General features: G+C 37.6%; 1 protein-coding gene and 1 pseudogene across 1 annotated transcript in view; one reads left to right on the top strand and one right to left on the bottom strand.

Moving 5' to 3' along the window:
• KIF6 (kinesin family member 6) overlaps positions 1-17906 on the bottom strand; it is a 179318-nt gene that overhangs the window by 32810 nt on the left and 128602 nt on the right. The gene's annotated exons all lie outside the window — the stretch shown is intronic.
• Positions 17134-17891, top strand: LOC142079923 (adenylosuccinate lyase pseudogene; annotated as a pseudogene).

Below are 17906 nucleotides of genomic sequence, written 5' to 3' on the forward strand. Positions count from 1 at the left end.
TGTAAAATTAAGAAAAGCCTTCAGCTACTGATTAACAGGTTAACTGAAAGAACTAACCTCACCTACCCCAGCTATACCAAATAAATCCTCCACCTCAGCTGTACTAACTCTCAACCATAAAACCCATTCAGTTAAATAAGCTCCTGATTTCTGTAACTATAGACAAAAACCCTTTGATTAATGTTTACCAATAAAAACCCAGTTAAATGATCAACACTCATGCTATTTCTGCTTTGAAAGCTTTATATAGCAACTCAGTTGATGTCAATACTCAGTGAAATGTGATTAAATGTACCAGTTTTTTCCTCAAATTGCTTCTTGCTATTCTGAATATTTATATCCTTGTATTCTATTATACTGTATCACACAGGGTGATGTTACTCACTCAATATTGAGCCATGAGACAGTCATGAAACAAATTGTAGTAATCTCGAGATTCATCTCAATGGATTACCATTAACTTAGGTGCCTCAGAAAGCCATCTACACATGTATCTTCACGTAAGGGCTTAGAAACTCCCTTTCTCAAGAACTGCGAGCTGCAAAAGGCAATGCCACTGTCATTTGAAAAAATGGTTCTAGTAGTGAGAATATGATGTTCATCAAGAATCAACTGAAAATAAAGGTGATATACGAGTTCTCTATCCTGTCAACACATGCTTTTAGTAGTGTTATTCCTCTTTCTTTAACCTCGCTAGAAACAGATCAGCAGCAATCAAAATGTTTTGCATAAATTTCTATCAAGTGGCAATGAGGCCAACGGAAAAACAACAAGCCAAACAAGTCAATGAAAGTAAGATCAAACAGATAGATAACAACTTGCAGTCAATACAAATATGTGGAAACAGAAGAATATGGGAACTGGTTTTTAAATTATTATAGCCAAGAGGCTTGACTTCCAATTACCTAGAATTTATTCTCAGTGCAGCTGGGACAGAGAGCACAGAGGCTGCAGAACCCCTACTTTTATTGCAAGCTTTGTTAGGCCAGCCAGCAGTGTGGAACTGTCCCAAATGCTCCTCCCTCCCTTCATTGTAGCCTCAGTACACTTCTGCTCCATCCATGACATGGACCATGATGTTGTCAGAAATCTTGTCCTTCTTCTATTTGGCAGCTTTATTAAAGAATGAGAAGTTGGAACTGGACCACCTGTAATTAGAGGGGAACCAAAGAATACTGCTCCTTCTGCTAGAAAAATAAAAATCCAGGCTTACCATTCTTATAGCAAAAGACTTCTCTTTTTCTTCTGTGAGTAGAAATAGAAAGGTGACATTTATCCAATTCACATAGTCCAAACTGCCTTTTCAGGGCAGCAAAAACTGAACTTCATTTCACAGAAAACTTCCCAGGGAGAAATTGTAATTGTATTATGGGAAAAGTAGCCCAAACAGGAATTCTGGTTCAGAGAACATGATGGTATCACAAGGCACCTGACTATAATTCCATACTTAAACTTAGCCAGATATGATTTAATCTTTCAATTTGTTTTAATCCAATTTGAAATTTGACAGTTTATTTAGATTTTGTTTGGGAAAAAAAATGGTTTTCATGTAGAAACTCTTATTTTTGTCAAAACCTTAACATTTTCTGTACATGTTTTTGATTAAAGTAATCTTGTTCTGTTTTCACTACAAATACTTGCGGGGGAGAATGAATGTTTCTGACCTGCTCTACTTTTCTGCCTCTAAGAACACCATCACCCCAATGCAAGGCTTGAAGTTCATAAGTGACAGACGTAAGGGATAATTCCAGTACCGTTGCCTGCACAGACCTTCCCATATAAACAAATGGAAGATTTCAGTCTTTAGTACTGCCAGTTCTACAGCCTTCATAAACACAAATATTTACTCAAAGAAATATGAAGAATCACATTCTCATAAAAAAATCCCATGTCTTCTGATTCCAACAGTGTAAAGTTGTAGACAAGGTAGTGCTTAAATGTGGTTTGCAAAAATCAAATCTAGGACTTGGCAAACATCTCTCAACATATGGCTAATTATGTTTTCTGAAGTTTCACCAAACAAGAAGCTAAAAATAGGTCTGCAGCTGATACCAAATAATTTTTTCCAGTGGAGCCATTCTTCATTTGGAGATAACAGTCCCAATAAAATGTTGAATGCTGCAACTCCACATGTTTTGGCAAAAAAGTAGTTTCGGGGAATTTAAGAATTCACTCAGCATGCAGCCAGCTGTCATTAAGGCTGTGATAAATCTGTTGGTTTTGGCCTGTGTTTCTGGACACATGTACCATCCTGAGGTATGGAAAAGAGATGAACTGGTCACACAGAACTTCAGCTTTGTGACAGGAAACAAAAGCAAGGAAGGAAATGGAGAAGACAAAATGGAATAGAGAAGTCTAATTAAGACTGATGTAAAGCAGAGGAAGTATCCTATATGCTGACTAAATATGACAGAATCCATAACTTGAATAGTACGGCTGTCCTTTAACTTCTTGACTTTGTGTTCTTCCAGACTGTTTCAAGGAGCTGAAATTATTTTCCAATTTATTACAGACATGAATGTTTTGACAATACTGCATATGCTTCAGGGCAATACAAAACCGAGTATGTTACAATAAAAAAAATACTGATTTAAAAAAGTAAGTGGTTTGGTTTTGTTTGAGTCCACATTACAGGTTTTAAAGCTTCCTTTATGTTTTATCAGACCTTCCATATAATACTATTATAAGGTTTCAAAGGCTGCTAACTTAAAGGATAAAAATAGTGGACAAGCTAAGCGTACACATACAACCTTAACTCCCTTCCTTTGAAAGTATTTGTTATTGGTGGGGATAGACCTTTAACTTGATGCAGGGTCTCTTCTGACTTAATAATTGACAGGCTGGAGCCTTTGTCAATAACCTCTCATCTCTTGTTATTTTTTAATACTTTGCTGTTATTTTACATTTTCCAAGCCTATGTTTAGCTTAAGAAGTCATTCCATCCAGGAGATCCTGAAACCTTCATACCTCAAGAGATGCTGTATCTCTTTCTTTCTCCATCCTTAAATTGTTTTTGGTGTTACATAAAATATCTAGCAGAACATCCTTTTATGCATCCAGGGAACCTTCCTGGAACTCACCCTCCAGGGCATTTTGGGTCCCTAATAATGCTATATGGTCTAAGTGTTAGATCAATCTTTTTTTCTGCTTCTCGCACCACCCCACCAGCGAGTGGGCTGGGGGCACATAAGAAGTTGGGAGGGGGCACAGCTGGGACAGCAGACCCCAACTGACCAAAGGGATATTCCATACCGTAGGACGTCATGCTTAGCAAAATATCTGGGGGGAAGAAGAAGGAAAGAGGGATGTTCAGAGTGATGGTATTTGTCTTCCCAAGTCACTGTTAGGTGTGATGGAGCCCTGCTTACCTGGGGATGGCTGGACACCTGGTTGCTGATGGGAAGGAGTGAAGGAATTCCTTGTTTTGCTTTGCTTGTGCATGCAGCTTTTGCTTCACCTATTAAACTGTCTTTATCTCAACCCACAAGTTTTCTAACTTTTTTACCCTTCTGATTCTCTCCTCCATCCCACTAGAGAGGGGAGTGAGTGAGCGGCTGTGTGGTGCTTAGTTGCCAGCCAGGTTAAACCACAACAGGAAATACGTGGGGTTGTTGTTTGTAGTGCAATGCCCCTAGATATGCAGTTGGATGTGGCTATCACCCAACTATAAGGACCTACTCAAGACTCTGGATCTATTAAAATTGATTCATAAAGTTGCATGCATCCACTTGAGCCAGATAAGGAGTCTTGCTGAATGAGCACAAATTAAAGCTGTATACTCAGCAAATAATCACTGACATAGGCTTTTAGAGACAGGGAGGAGGGTAATCACAGAACTTCCATGAGCCTTGTAGAGATATATTTTTAACTGAGCTTGAGGTCAGAGTTGTAACAGCTTACAAAGGATTTCTGAATGTAGGAGACATTGAACCCAAATGGAGATATTCGAAAGGAGTAATTTCTCAAATGGAGAATATTCAAACACAGATAGTTATTGGAAATCTTACCAGATGTGTTAGATACTTTTGAAAATCTGGTGCTGAAATTGTGTGAGAACACAACCTATGATAAAAAGTATCTGACAAGAAAAGTCATGGAATAAAAAAAAAGATTCTGTTCTAACTCAAAATCCTACAGCACTAAGAGCAGACAAACTGTTCAGCCTTTCTCTGACCCAGAGAAGTATTTGGGGCAAATTCTGACTCTTCTTTGCAACCTTTGTCCTCCGATGGCAAAAACACGTCGATCAGCTCTATTAGGACAACATGCAGGGGCAAAGTAGTCTGCACTAGTAAGCTGGCTCAACACTATTTCTGATGCAAGTGCTCTATTTTGGGATACATGGTTGGCCAAATCCCCATGTAATCTGACAAGTCCTAACTTTCAGAAAGCCCTCAGAGGCATCAGGAAAGAAAAACCACTATTGCAGCACTCAGAGCCTCCTGACTATAGCTTACACATTTTTCAAGGTATGAAATACAACCCTCATCAGCATTAAAAATATATTAATTACAATACTTGAGGTAACATACGGTAAAGTATAACCTGCTGCAGCAGATTTCTGCCTTTTGTTCAGTGAAGAAACATCTGCAGCAGTTTAAGATTTTACTGGCTCTCCTTTCTCCTTTTCCCTCTCCCTTCCCTCCTTCCCAAGGTTTGCTGTCAAAGGTTACTGCCCCCGCAGCAGAGCAGGTAGAAGCTAATGTCTGCCTGCGTTCTGGCTACTCCAGCACGATTTGGCATCTCAGCCCAAGCATAGCAGCAATTTAAGCTGTGACACTATCATCGAGTCAAATGGAATGGCTGAAATGCTAGTAAACATTTTTTGCCGGCTGTGCTGGGAAGAAAGGATTGGAGATGGTAACTGCCAGCAAAGAGATGTGGCAGACCATTGGGGGCAAGGTAGCTGATAGTATTTAGTAGAACTCAGCAGTCAGAGACCCCAGGAAAGATGACAGGTTCAGAATTGGAAGCACAATCCTGACTTCCACACCAAATCCATAGCTGCAAACCACAGCCTAAACTCAGCACATGAATAAACACACTTGGAAAAACACAATTTTCCCAACATACTCTCGTTCTTTGAAGTATAAATATCACAGATTCAAATGCATACATTTTACTATGATGTAGGATACTGCACATTTTGAGATTACTATTTAAAATATCTGACTGGGGTATGTCCCCTTCCTTGCCATACTCAGCTGAGACAATGACAGTTTTTATCGACACCATTATTTAATACCTTCAAGCATGATCAAATTTACAGACAGAAAGCTTATGAGACAGCAGTCTCTGTCACTCATTGCTATAGGGTGACACTGTATTGACTTCACTGATTATTCCTTGAGCTACTAAATATATAGTCCTCTACACTCTGTCCCCATTCCCATGCAGTTATTTCTAACCTCCATATTACGTCTCCTCCCCATTTCCTATATGTTCATGTTAGTTCTGGCCAGATTACATCATAATTTTTTTCCTCGCAAGATGATTACTTACACTTTCTGATTGATGGGAATTCCTGTAATTGTTCATTGTTTGGCCTGCATTTCCAAAGTCCCCTTTATGTCACATTTTTTTTCTAATGGCCTTTCATACCTTTTGGCTGGTACAGAAAAAAATTCTGTGATAGGGCTATACAGCAAAACTGTACAGAAACTGAACTTATTTTTCTGATGATAGCATTCTAGACCTCTCTCTTCCTCTAAGTACGGACTGTCATTGGCTGCATAGGCCTTAATTGTTGAGGTGTTCCCCAAGGTCTCATTCATCTAAATGAGGGAAATTCTAGCATGTACCACAGCTCCCATTCAGCCAAAGGCACAGGACTCCTTTCCATAGAAAGCAGAGTATGGGAAGTGGCTGATGCACATAAATTCCTAACATACATACATACACAATACTGGGATATCTAGGATGATGAACAGAAAGCACTAAGGGCTCTGGACTGCAGTTCAACATTTCCTTGAAACTAGAACTTGGAACCTGGATGCTTTCTGAATTTAGAAACAAATGTTCAGACCTTTATTCTATCGTCCCAAGGTTGGCTGTCACTGCCCAGCTGTTTTTTTTGCTGCCCAGGCAGTTTTAGCCAAGCATGGATGTTTAGCAGCAAACACACTCCAAGAGACATCAGCAGAAGGACACATCATTTCTGGATTCTCAATATGTAGGAGATAGGCAGCTCAGCCAATAAAGTAGAGCTTCTGTATGCACCAGCAAAGGCAGTTTGTTGTATTTCAGGAATTAAAATGAATAGTTTTGTTTGTTGTTTTTTTTTTTTCCTAGGTAGCTCTCCTGAATTTAGGTGTCTAAATTTCATTTAAGCTATACCTTAGATGCCAAAGTGTTATTTCAGGTGTTGTCCAAAGTTAACAAATATTCTGTGTATCTATCTTCTTTTCATATGCTGGAAAAGAGACAGAAATGATGCACATCTGGAAACTGTTGCTCTGTTGTTTATCACATCTATTTGTTCATGAATTAAATATTAAGCTGGCCCAAAAAGCACGGCTGAAAGCAATGCCATATGGATAAGGAATCATAATATACGAATTTAGTTCTCTGGATGCTCATATGACTAAATGCAGCTTCTCTCTTGATTATTTCTGAGAAATTAATGTGAAGAGAAAGAATAAGAAAAATAAAGTTACAGGAACAGCTTTGTATACAGCTCCTCTCTCTTTTTTTTTTTAATGTCCAAATTTAAGAAGCTTAAAAAATAAATAAAGGGTCTTAAAGCACAAATAGGCAAAGTCAAAGACAAGGAATTTTACCAACAAGTTTTCTGGTAATAATACATTGGTCTCAGTTAATATTTTGAACAGAGTGGACATATGCAAGTATAATATGGACACAGTTATTTTCTGTGATAATACTGCCTTCATGGCTTTGTAATTTCTATGCAACAATTTAATGTCTAGTTTCATTTTGTGATTTTTTTTCTGGCCAGGGCTGCCCAACAGAAAATTAAGTATAGAGTTCCAGGCCTCACTATATTCTTCAGTTTCACAACCTTTTAAAATTTTGCTATCTTACTCAGGAAGTTGCCCTGGAATCAAGCTCATATTTCTGTGTGACTTCTGGTTAGATGAGACATATTTAGACTGATGTTAAGAATCTGACAAATATGACACAAAATTAAAAATCAAATAAATTAAAAAAAATTATGGTGTTGGAGCTGCTTAGATATGCTACCATGTTTTGAGGGCATGTCAAGGTTTCAGGGTGATGGAAACAAGGTCAGAGTGAGAACGGGTGTATGACTTATTTTTTTAATGCTCATTTACCTGTAATACATATACCAAGCCTTTGAGAAATGGCTTTTTGAGTGTTAGACACATATTAGCATCCCAGTGAAATATGAAATAGCTTCCTGTAAAGATACAGTATATATATACTGTTGTGGATAAGCTTCTTGAATTGCTCAGCAAATTAAAACGCAACCCGATTCTATATAACTGGCATAATGATGTCATTAGCTCTGAACAGGCATCTTCCCTCAGCCTTAACTAAAGTGCATGAGAACATCTTCATAATACAGCTATTCTTGGTTGATTGCGCTCCTTCTGCAACATTCACAACCAGCTGTGGTGACATCACTAGTCCTACATGATTTAGGAACTAGTTTGATTAGAAAAAAACAGCTATTGTATTTTAGTACATGTAAGTATGTATGCCTATACTGCAAGTCTGCATGAATGCTGTCCAGATGTGTAAATGAACCACAAGATCCTATGAAAAACAATTTTCTACTTCTGTGCTCATGAAGGGGTATCATTCTTTGACAACTCTACTCTGAATAAGCTAAGGTCTACTTCTCTAGAGTTTGAAGGCTTGATTCTTCACTTATAAAATCTCAGGCCATCCAGTACTTAAAGACAGACCTGATCAGGGAAAACGTTTTGTAGAAAGGATTGTAGGATGTTAAAAAAACCCCATAATATAGCATTAACTCTCATCTAGCATCTTTTCTTTAAAAGAGCAAATTTAATAGGCTGACTTAAGAACTTAATAGCCTAATAAAACAGCAAAATGCAGTATAGCAATCCAGCAATGACTACCTGTTTTCAGTCTGTAGACAGCCTCCAAGCAGAAAGTCTGTTAGTGAGAGGTACTTTTCCAAGTTTATAGTCATGGCAGTTCATAGCAAATCCAAAGAGCTTGGTCCATTTGCTTTTAGTTATTCTAGTGAAAACTTTAAATAAAAAGTGTTTACTTGGTTTCTTCCTGAGCATAACTTTTTCCCCTGAAAATACTTCTGTTTCTAAAGACCAGAACATCATTTGTAATAATTAGAAAAAGAAAATGTTTCCTACATATGTAGATTCCAATACAGATCCAAAGAAAACATTAACATCTTAGGCCTGGAGTGACTGTTACACTAATAAGGTTCCTCTGTTTAAAGAATAGCACATCAGGGGAGCATAATAGAGCTGTTCAAATGAATTCATTCAGTTTGGTATTTTCTGAATAAGTCATTTCACAAATCATATTTTCTCATTCTAAGGAATCATTAGCCTATGCGCTGTCACCCAGGGGCATTGCCTATTGTTTGAAAGTAAAAACAAACATATGTGAGCTACTCTGAAACAATGGACAGTATTTAGCATTGGCATAAACATATGCATTGCCCCGTGAAGCCAAAAGACTTGTACCTTCCAAAATAAGTTTCCTGAGTGCTGCTGCAAAGATGATTTTATATTACCGAAGATGGTATCCTCTTCTTATAGGGAGGAGCAGAAAAAGGAGAAAGGCTCCCAGAAAGCTGCTAGGGCTCCCTGGTTCTCTTGTCAGTCTCAGCTCTAACAGAGCAGGGAAGACAAATCCTATGCCAACTAAGGACTGACAGAGAGGTAGCAATGACCTCTTTCCTTCTGTCTTCTCTGACAATTGCCCAAGCATGACCCCGCGCTGGAGCAGTAGCAGAACAGACAGCTCTGTTATAGCTGCCATCACTCTAGGTGTACCTCTGAAGTGAGATAAGAGTTAGACCTATAATGTTTACATTGCCTACAGTAAGTATAGCAAAGATGGATTGTCTCTCCTGATTTCAGAAAGGCACGGTAATGCTTTACAGGCTATTATAATAGAGTTTATGTTCTTGTCTGTATTTTCTCCTTGTTTGCACATCTTACTATCAGTTTTCTAGAGACTTTCATTCAGCTAAAAGTATTACTTTATTATTCATTTCCTAATCATAGGATGTTAAGAATTACACTAAGCAAATGTAGCCACACTACTTCAACACAATGTGAGCCCTACTCACATTGCAGTGAATTCTGAGATTCTAAGCACAAATTTTCATGTAAGTCAAAACTATGATTTGTTGATTACAAACAAGGGTTACCCTGACTCACTATGAACACTGTGAAGGAACAAAAAATTCATTAACATGAACCTTTCACTGAACTGCTAGCAAGAAAGAAAAATATATTCTTGTCACCCTCTGCTTTATATTACGAGCCAACTGGCTGCTCCTAGAACAAGAAAATAGGTTATGGAAACTTTCATCACAGCGCTGAATTTGCCCCAGGATGGTAGAGACCTGTTACCATTTTGTAGCTACCTGCCAGGCCTGTGTGAAATGCATGACATCTATTCTGCATTACAGCACCTTGAGAGAGATCTTATGAAAGACACTGTGAGAGATCACAGCATTTTTCCATTGTGCTCTACAGATCCCTGGCTAAACTGAGCCATAGAAGTCATGCCTGATGTGAGTTGGGCATCGGTAGAAAAGAACCTTAACAGAATCAGGGTGAAAGTTATATTTCAACATAGAAAGAAGGAAATAAGTTAAAATGGAAGGAGTGTAACCAAACAGAAAAATAAGATATAGCATCCTGCAAAGCAAAGTAAATCACATTTCTAACAGAGAAAAAACTGCAGATGGTGATAAGGTGGTTAAAAAAATAAAATCTGCAGAAACTCAGCTGGTCTTCTGTGTTTTCAATTCCATGCTTCCAAAAATCAAAATGTAACATTTAAAAAATAGATTCCAAAACTGCAGTCATAATGGCACGATGATTAGATATTTATCCAAAACAAACACACATAGGAATTATGTTTTTTCAGCATTAGGTTGCAAAACAATTGGGCCAAGAATTTAAGGAGAAAGAATCTGAAGACTGTGTCAGCCATGCTGAATGGCTTCAGTTTTAACAGCTACTGCTATTTTTGGTGGACACATAAACATGCCTGCTTTATTACAAAACTGCTTTGAAACTGACCTGGAGATCAGAAACAGACTGGGGCTTCTAGGCACTGGGCCACATTGAATAACATCCCAGCTGGGAAATTACAGCTGGGGGACTGTTTGTCCCCATGGCCTGTTTTCTCTTCTGTTTTTCTCACAGAAGGCTGCAGGTTTTGCAGAGCTAATGTGCTTTGTTATGTTAGTCATAAGTGACATCTCTCAGGAGTAAACAGCATAGCTACACATCCGAGATTAAATATGGTAGAAATACTACTCGTGTTCCTTTTTCTGACACAACTGTTGTGTCCTGAGACCAAGATTGACTTTCTGTTAAGTGGCAGAGGACATCTGCAACATGCAGGCAGCTTCCCAGGAGAGAAGAAATCAGTGGAGACTAAATGTATTGAGGCTTTATTTTTAAATATATCCCAGTGCGGGAACAGAAGTGGTGAAGCAGCAGGCAGGCAATCTCTTTTTTACAGAGAGCTTCAGTCTACACTGATGTGTACTTGCCAAATCTCCTACTTCTCATGGTAATCTACTGTTTTAGCTTGTTCTAGATCACTGATTTGGCTGTTCATCTGGAATTTCTCAGGTACTGAGCAGTCCAGCTGGGGTAGCAGCTGCTAGACAGCCAGAAATCCTGGACACATGAATCATAGTACATGAAGAATGCATGTAGGGTGACACTGAGCAGGCTTTGTAGAAGTCATCTGGGCACACACAGTATGTTTGACACCTACAGAATGTGCTGCATGGGTTGCACAGCATGTGCTGCGCGAGTGCCCAGTTGCACGTACTCAGCATATTGTGAGCATGTTAGACTCACTGCGCTGCTCAGATTTCTGTCTGTGGAGGAAATCTGAGACCCTTAGTTTTTTAATGTCAAGCATTGATGGATATGTTAATGCTTGGTTCTCAGGGAGCTTTCCACACCAAGAACGGACTCTGATCAAAGAACAAGATAAATAGCAAATAGCAAATTCTCTTGCTGTTCTTGGAGGTTATGTCTCTTGTGACACAGAACTCAGTGTAATATTTAAGGGCAGTATACAACACTTCCATAGGGTGAAACACTTGCTTGTAAAATAAGAAAAAGCATTTGAAAGACCACATGCCATACCTGTTGTACCATTCCTGAAGACCAGAAATGAGAAAAGATTTAAAGGTAACCACCTCTTAAATAGAGGACAGTCCTAAAGAGCGCACAATAATGAATTGCTCTCAACATCAGAAGAAGGCTGAGTAGCCTCAGTGGTATAAAGTTTGGTGAAATTGTGAACGCATTTCAAAGAGGCAGCTTTAGAGATCTCAAAGGCGGACTATATTGCAATATATTTCACAGTATAAGTGATATTATTTGTCTGTTTAAAACAGTTACTACTATATCTAATGCTTGTTGCCCTTTATCAACTAAAACAATAAAGCCAAATGTCAAAATCTTTTCAGAGTTTTGTTTTCAATCCTTACACAAGTAGAACTCAAACTGACCTCAGATAGAGTTTTTCTTGAGTGAGGACTTCAAGATTTCAAGTTCCATGGACTTTAAAGGTCTCTGCTGAGAACAGCAATTCATGCTAAGCTACCTGAAGAATGAAATGCTGTGGATATTATTGAGTTATCTGATCATTAAATCTGCATACTGAATTCATTTATTTATGAGTTGTTTGCATCTCATTTGAGCCAGATTTGCCTGTGGAATGTAACCTTTCTTGGAGTTTCTCAATCCCTTTTTAAACCCAATCTTGCCATTTTTCTTCTGCACTAGTCATTTCCAGTAAAACTGAGTATGTATATCAGATATAAGTCTGAGTAAGTACTTGATATTGTCTGGAAATAAACTAGAACACTGAATTATACTAATCAGCAGCTATGAAGTCTCAATGTTTATTTCCATAAAAGAATAAGTATCTCAGAATATTACACTGAAGATTGGAATGCATTTCAAAGCACAGTAATTTCTCCCTTATTATAGCCTCACTTCATTTGTGGCTGAAACAATGTCCAGTAAGCTAATGTCTCTGACTCAGAACATTTATATTAATATAAAATCAATAGATAATACTACCAATAGTATTGAGCTTTAAGAAAGCAACATGTTGATTTTGATAAATTTTCTTTTGATATAGCAAATGATCACAACATTTTCATTTCATTTAGGTTCCAGGTAAGTCATGGAATTTTTCTTCAACAGAAAAATTCTATCCTTCCTAAGTATATATACTTCAGCAAAAGTTTAAAAAATGCTTTTTGCTCATGCATAACTTCCCTCAATTCTTTCAGTCCATATAATCATGGCCGAAAACATGCATAACATTCCTAGTATCATCCTTGGGATTCTTTTTCTTAACAAACTGATTCTCTTTTTTCAAATTTATTGCCTGCATGTGAAACTAAAACAATGTAGATATACAACGTAGCCAACAGAGTGCTCTCAGACCACCTCTGCCTGAAAAACATCAGACATCAGTTCATCTTATTTCATTTCTTAACTATGCAAAAAGGTTGCTATCAGTTGCCTTCGTAAAGTTGTGCAGGTATAAAGAAAAACCTTGCACAAAATATTCTTACTTTGGAGTTTAAAAGTAGGTCTAATTGGCTTATCTCCATGGGGAGGTAGAGTGACCATAACAAAATAATTTTTTATGTATACATACATAGAGTCTTGTACATAGAGAAAAAGGTGATTATAAATTCAGGTTTTACATTATTTAGGTTCTGATTAGGTTTTACATCTAACTTTGCATTCATAGAAATAACAGTGCGAGGTACAAGGCAGTGAATCAGAATCAATATTATCCTTGAGCACTGCTATGTCTTGTCCTTAGTCTCCTTCAGTCCTCACTGTTTCAGTGTAGCACTCCATTAACTGTGATACATAAGGTCAATTATTTGAATAATTTGCAAGCAAATTAAATGAAGACTCTTCAATAATTTTGCTTTGCAATACTAGGACATGCTCTCACTAAAGAGTATAATTGGCTCTGATATCCTATGATCTTGTGCATTAAAATCAAAGCTTGAAATGAGGCAGAGCAGTGCAACATCTCATTCCTGTGGGTATAGCTGCATCATCATCACCATGTGCATATAATCCACCCACCTACCCTTTTTCATTCCGAGAGTGCCTGTTTCCTCATTCAGTTATTACTCCCACATGAGTTTGCCCTTCCTCTCCCAGCTTCAATCATAATGTTAGTTGATTTCTGGACAGACTAAAAACAACAGCTGCTTCCCTTTGGGCATTAAATACCATTTAGTATGCTTTTTTTCCTTTAGGAAAAAACTAAATCTAATAGTGGTATAAATACCCTAAAATAGACAGGCATTTATAAGGATGAACTAGAAATCTTTACGAATCTTAAATGCATCTAACATGTAGCACATTCTTGTATATAAGCAACTTTTTTAGTCACTAAATTCTGAATGAATATATCAGTTAATTTATACTGAAAACAGTATTTTTAATTCCCCCAACTCTAATTTGCTGTGTGATCAATGTAGTAGCAGTTGAGCCTTTTAATTGTTATTTAATGCTATGCAGTTTGTTCAGATGTAGACGACTTCTCCTTACTGTCAGAATCCTTTCACGTAGAATGGTCTTGGTAACAGTGAAAAATCACCTTGTTGATAACAGGGTCCTAGAAATAAAACTCCTGCTAACCCTGATAAGCAGAGAAGTTTTGACTTCAGAGGTTTTGTCTTTGTTTCTCACCATCCAGCTCTATTTTAATTGGCAATAAATGAAATTAATCTTCTCCAACTTGAGTCTGTTTTGCCTGTGATGGTAATTGGTAAGTGATCTCCCCATCTTTATCTCAACTCATGAGCTTTTTCTTCTTACATTTTCCACCTATTCTGCTGAGGAAGGGGAGTGAGAGAGTGGCTGGATAGGCACCTAGCAGCCAGCCAAGTTTGACCCATCACACTGTGCTAGGCACAATCACTCAATTTTTTGCAAGAAGAAATTCTATACCTTCTGAAACCAAATCCTTGGCTTCAGCATCAAATTTTCTTCATTAAGTCTTTTTCAGTAATACCAAAAGGATCTATAGTTCTTGTTAGAGACCCTAACTCTCTGGAAATGATACAATACAAAACCACTTGCAGTGGCACAGCATGATTTTTCACAGGAAAATAAGCTTTTTTTTTTTTTTAGCCAGTGAAATACACATTTTTAAAGTTCTTAATGTTGGACTAGAAAGGCAAAAATTTACTTGTATGTCAGTGCTGGCCCACTTTCCACCTCTATGCTGGTTACAGAGTTCTCATAAGTTCCCTGACCTCTCAGTTATTTCTTTCCCATTTTACTCATGTTGGTTTTCTGTATTTGTCTTTTAAAGTCTAGTCCTTGGGTACATTCTCCAGTTATATGTAAACAATTCTAAATAGTTCACTCAAACCAATCCAGACATGTCTACATGTTCAAAATCCATGCTTCGTTTCCCTGCCTTTTGACGGTGCATTTATGCAGTATATTGACTTTCAAAAAGAAGTGCCACTCAATATTTGCTTCTTTATTTGTGCCTGTACAGAGGTTTGTGTGATAATGCAGTAAACATGATCACTAAAATGATCAGGATCACTGGCTTAAAAACACTTCCCTCTCCTTTTTTTTTTTTTTTTTAAGTATCAGAAAAAGACAATTTTCATTCTAAAATAAAATTCACCTTCTCATTTCTAGGAGGTCATTGTGAAAAGTAAGCATTATGAGAAATCTAAGACATACATATTATTTTCATAAAAATAATTTAAAAATCTCTGCATTCTCTGCAGTGTTACTAAACATAAAAGGAGATAAAATCCAGGAATATGTGGTATAGTAACAAAGAGGCATGCTAGCCACAATGTCTCATTTCTGATATTATAGTCACTCTACACTTCAACTCCAGCTTACATCTAGACATTATTTTCCTTAATATTTTCATGCAAGCAATAACACCAGCAAAAGCCTACCATGAAAGTCTTACTGCAGATGTCTATTTCCAGCCCTAACTTCCTGATGTTTTTGAAATGCTAGTGTAATTGAGAGGTGGTTGGAGTATTTTGTGTACTTTTTACTGCAAAACACTAATATTTCCAAAGTCAGTATGAAAGGCTATTTATGACATAAAAGTTACAGCCAACTGCTGTCACTATTTCAAAATATAATCAGACTGCATGAAATGGGCTCTATGGCCTCTGTGGTGCATAGTTTTATACTATTAAGTATAGCTTCGAAATAACAGAAACTGATATTGATGGGATCTGTTCTTGATTGTGCACAACAAGGCAGCCAGGAGTGCTTAAGGAAACCGAAACAACAATAAAAGTAAATTAAAGATCTAGTTGCAGGCCGCAGATGACTCTTATTTCTCCTACATTTTCAGTAAAAAATTGGCAGGTTAGTAACCTTAATTAGCATCTTTAATGGTCTTCTGAATATGTATGCTATGAAAAATTGTTTCAGGCTGCTAAACTATATAAACTAGTGTAATTGCATTGGCTGAGTTGAATAAGCCAGAAAGTGTCATACTGGATGCAAAGATTTAATAATTGTTAGAGAGGTGCTAATAGGTAGATTTATTAACAACTATGATCAAAAAAAGGCTGGATAGGAGAAAAAGGTAGATGAATAAAATATTTTATTAATTTAATGTAAGTACTTTATTAAAAGTACTTATATTAACCAGAATGCTAATTTTCACATACTGCATAAAGTTACAGAGAGGGAATTGAAGGAAGGACTGTACAACATGATCACTCTCAAGCCTCAGACATCAGTGTTTAAAAATCATCCACAAAGTAGTGTACATCTGCATAATCTGCATAGATCAACATATGGATAGCTATAAAAGGATACAACATAGATGGAATCTCTTGCTTATACGGTAGGATTACAATATGAACTAAATGAAAAGGCTATTTTTCCATTTTACTACCAAAATAAAAAAAAAAAAAGTAACAAAATTCATTTTCAATTTGAAAATACTTTAGCTGTATCTGCACTTTACATACCAAAACAAAAGCAAAATGTGTAATTTTGTGCAATTTTTCTTAGAACTATGGAGACATTTCTAGTTTGATTCTTAAAGGAGCTTTTCAATATTCATGTGGACTACAAGCAATTACAGTTTCCTATAGGAGGCATATAAGCATTGTCAAGTTCAGCGCAATACTACTGATTTGTTATACAGCTGCTTGTTTTGTTCAAGGGATCAATTTGGTTTTTTAGGTTACGTATAAATATGAATATGCACTCAGATTTTTGTATCATTCATGTTCCCCAAATGTACTTCACTGTTTCACTTCTAACACTGAAGAACTTAACCAAAACCAAATTTTAAAACAGATGCTTTTAATTGCAGCAAAATCCATACTCTACTGCACTATAGCTATCAGAAGTTTTGCCTAACTTGCTGGGGAAAAACCCACAGTGATTCAGTCCAAACCAAGGATTTCTTTTAGATTTTGCTGGGATCCATGGAAACAGAGTCTTGAGAGGCTACATCTACATTGCTTTGTTACATTATTTCTGAGAGCTGCCACTGTAGACTCCTGCAAATCTCAGGGGACTTACAGACCACACAAGTCTTGTCCCAACACGACACTACAAGTGGTACCTTCAGCACTGGCATGTGTCCCACCACTTCTTGTACTGTCTCCCACACCCTCCAAACATTTGTTCTCCCCCTAAGACATTTGCAACAGATATAAGGTGTATGTAAGGTGGCTGCTAGGTTCCTGTCTTCAAGCAGCACCATTGCAGCCCCAGGCACTGAAAAAGATGTGCTTGTGTGTGGTTGCTTATTGCTGGTGTTCACTATGCCTGCTCCAAAATGTATTTCAGCTTCAGCAAAAGAAAGAAGTTTGACACTCAGTGCTGACTTTGGCTCTACCTCCTTTAGGCCAAGAAATCTCTTGGGCTTATCACAGATGAGTAAATCTAGGAGATGATAGAAGTAAATCAGGACAACGTGGACTTCAAGATGGCAGCAGAGAAAAAGAGGTTGTATCCTGATGTGATGGCTCATGTTCACACCTGTGCACACCACTGCCCAAAACCATTATTCACCTTGGAGATGCTTCCTGTTTTTTGGAGAATAACATGCATTGTCCTCCACAGTAGGTTTAACCTGCTTTTCCAAGTTTACCAGGGGAAAAAGCCTACTTGGCAGGATTTAAGTGAACTTATATGGATACTGGAGAGACCCATAGTTGCAAGATGGATATTGAAATTCTACTTGCATGGGCCAATCTGTGGATATCAATGCACAAGTTGTGTACTGACATTTATGTTCTGGCCAGTCTGAAGGAGACAAATGAGCCTACTGCGAGAAGGCAGGTTGATTCAAGTGTCATGTCTTATAGAAATAACCCAGTGTTCAGAACACTGCTGCAGCACGGCTTAGCACCTGATGTCTCTGGTTCTGGATCCCTTCCAAACATCCTTTGTGCTGTGATTTGAAAACACTGTGCCAACATGGCTGAGGCTTTCCTCATAGCTGGCATAACTTTAAATATACTGCATAATATCTCTGAGGGACTTGTGGTATACCCGAAGGTGATTGTGAGGGGAATCTGGCAGTACCTACCATTCATGACCACAGAGAATATAATCATGGCTATGGTGAGAGTACAGGGCACTTGTCAGGAGTGCCATGAGAGTTTTGTCCTTTCCCAGAAGTCAACTGCTGTTATAAGACAATAAGTGTCTTAGAGACGC

The sequence above is a fragment of the Calonectris borealis genome, chromosome 3, assembly GCF_964195595.1.
Source record: "Calonectris borealis chromosome 3, bCalBor7.hap1.2, whole genome shotgun sequence".
NCBI classification, from domain to species: Eukaryota; Metazoa; Chordata; class Aves; order Procellariiformes; family Procellariidae; genus Calonectris; species Calonectris borealis.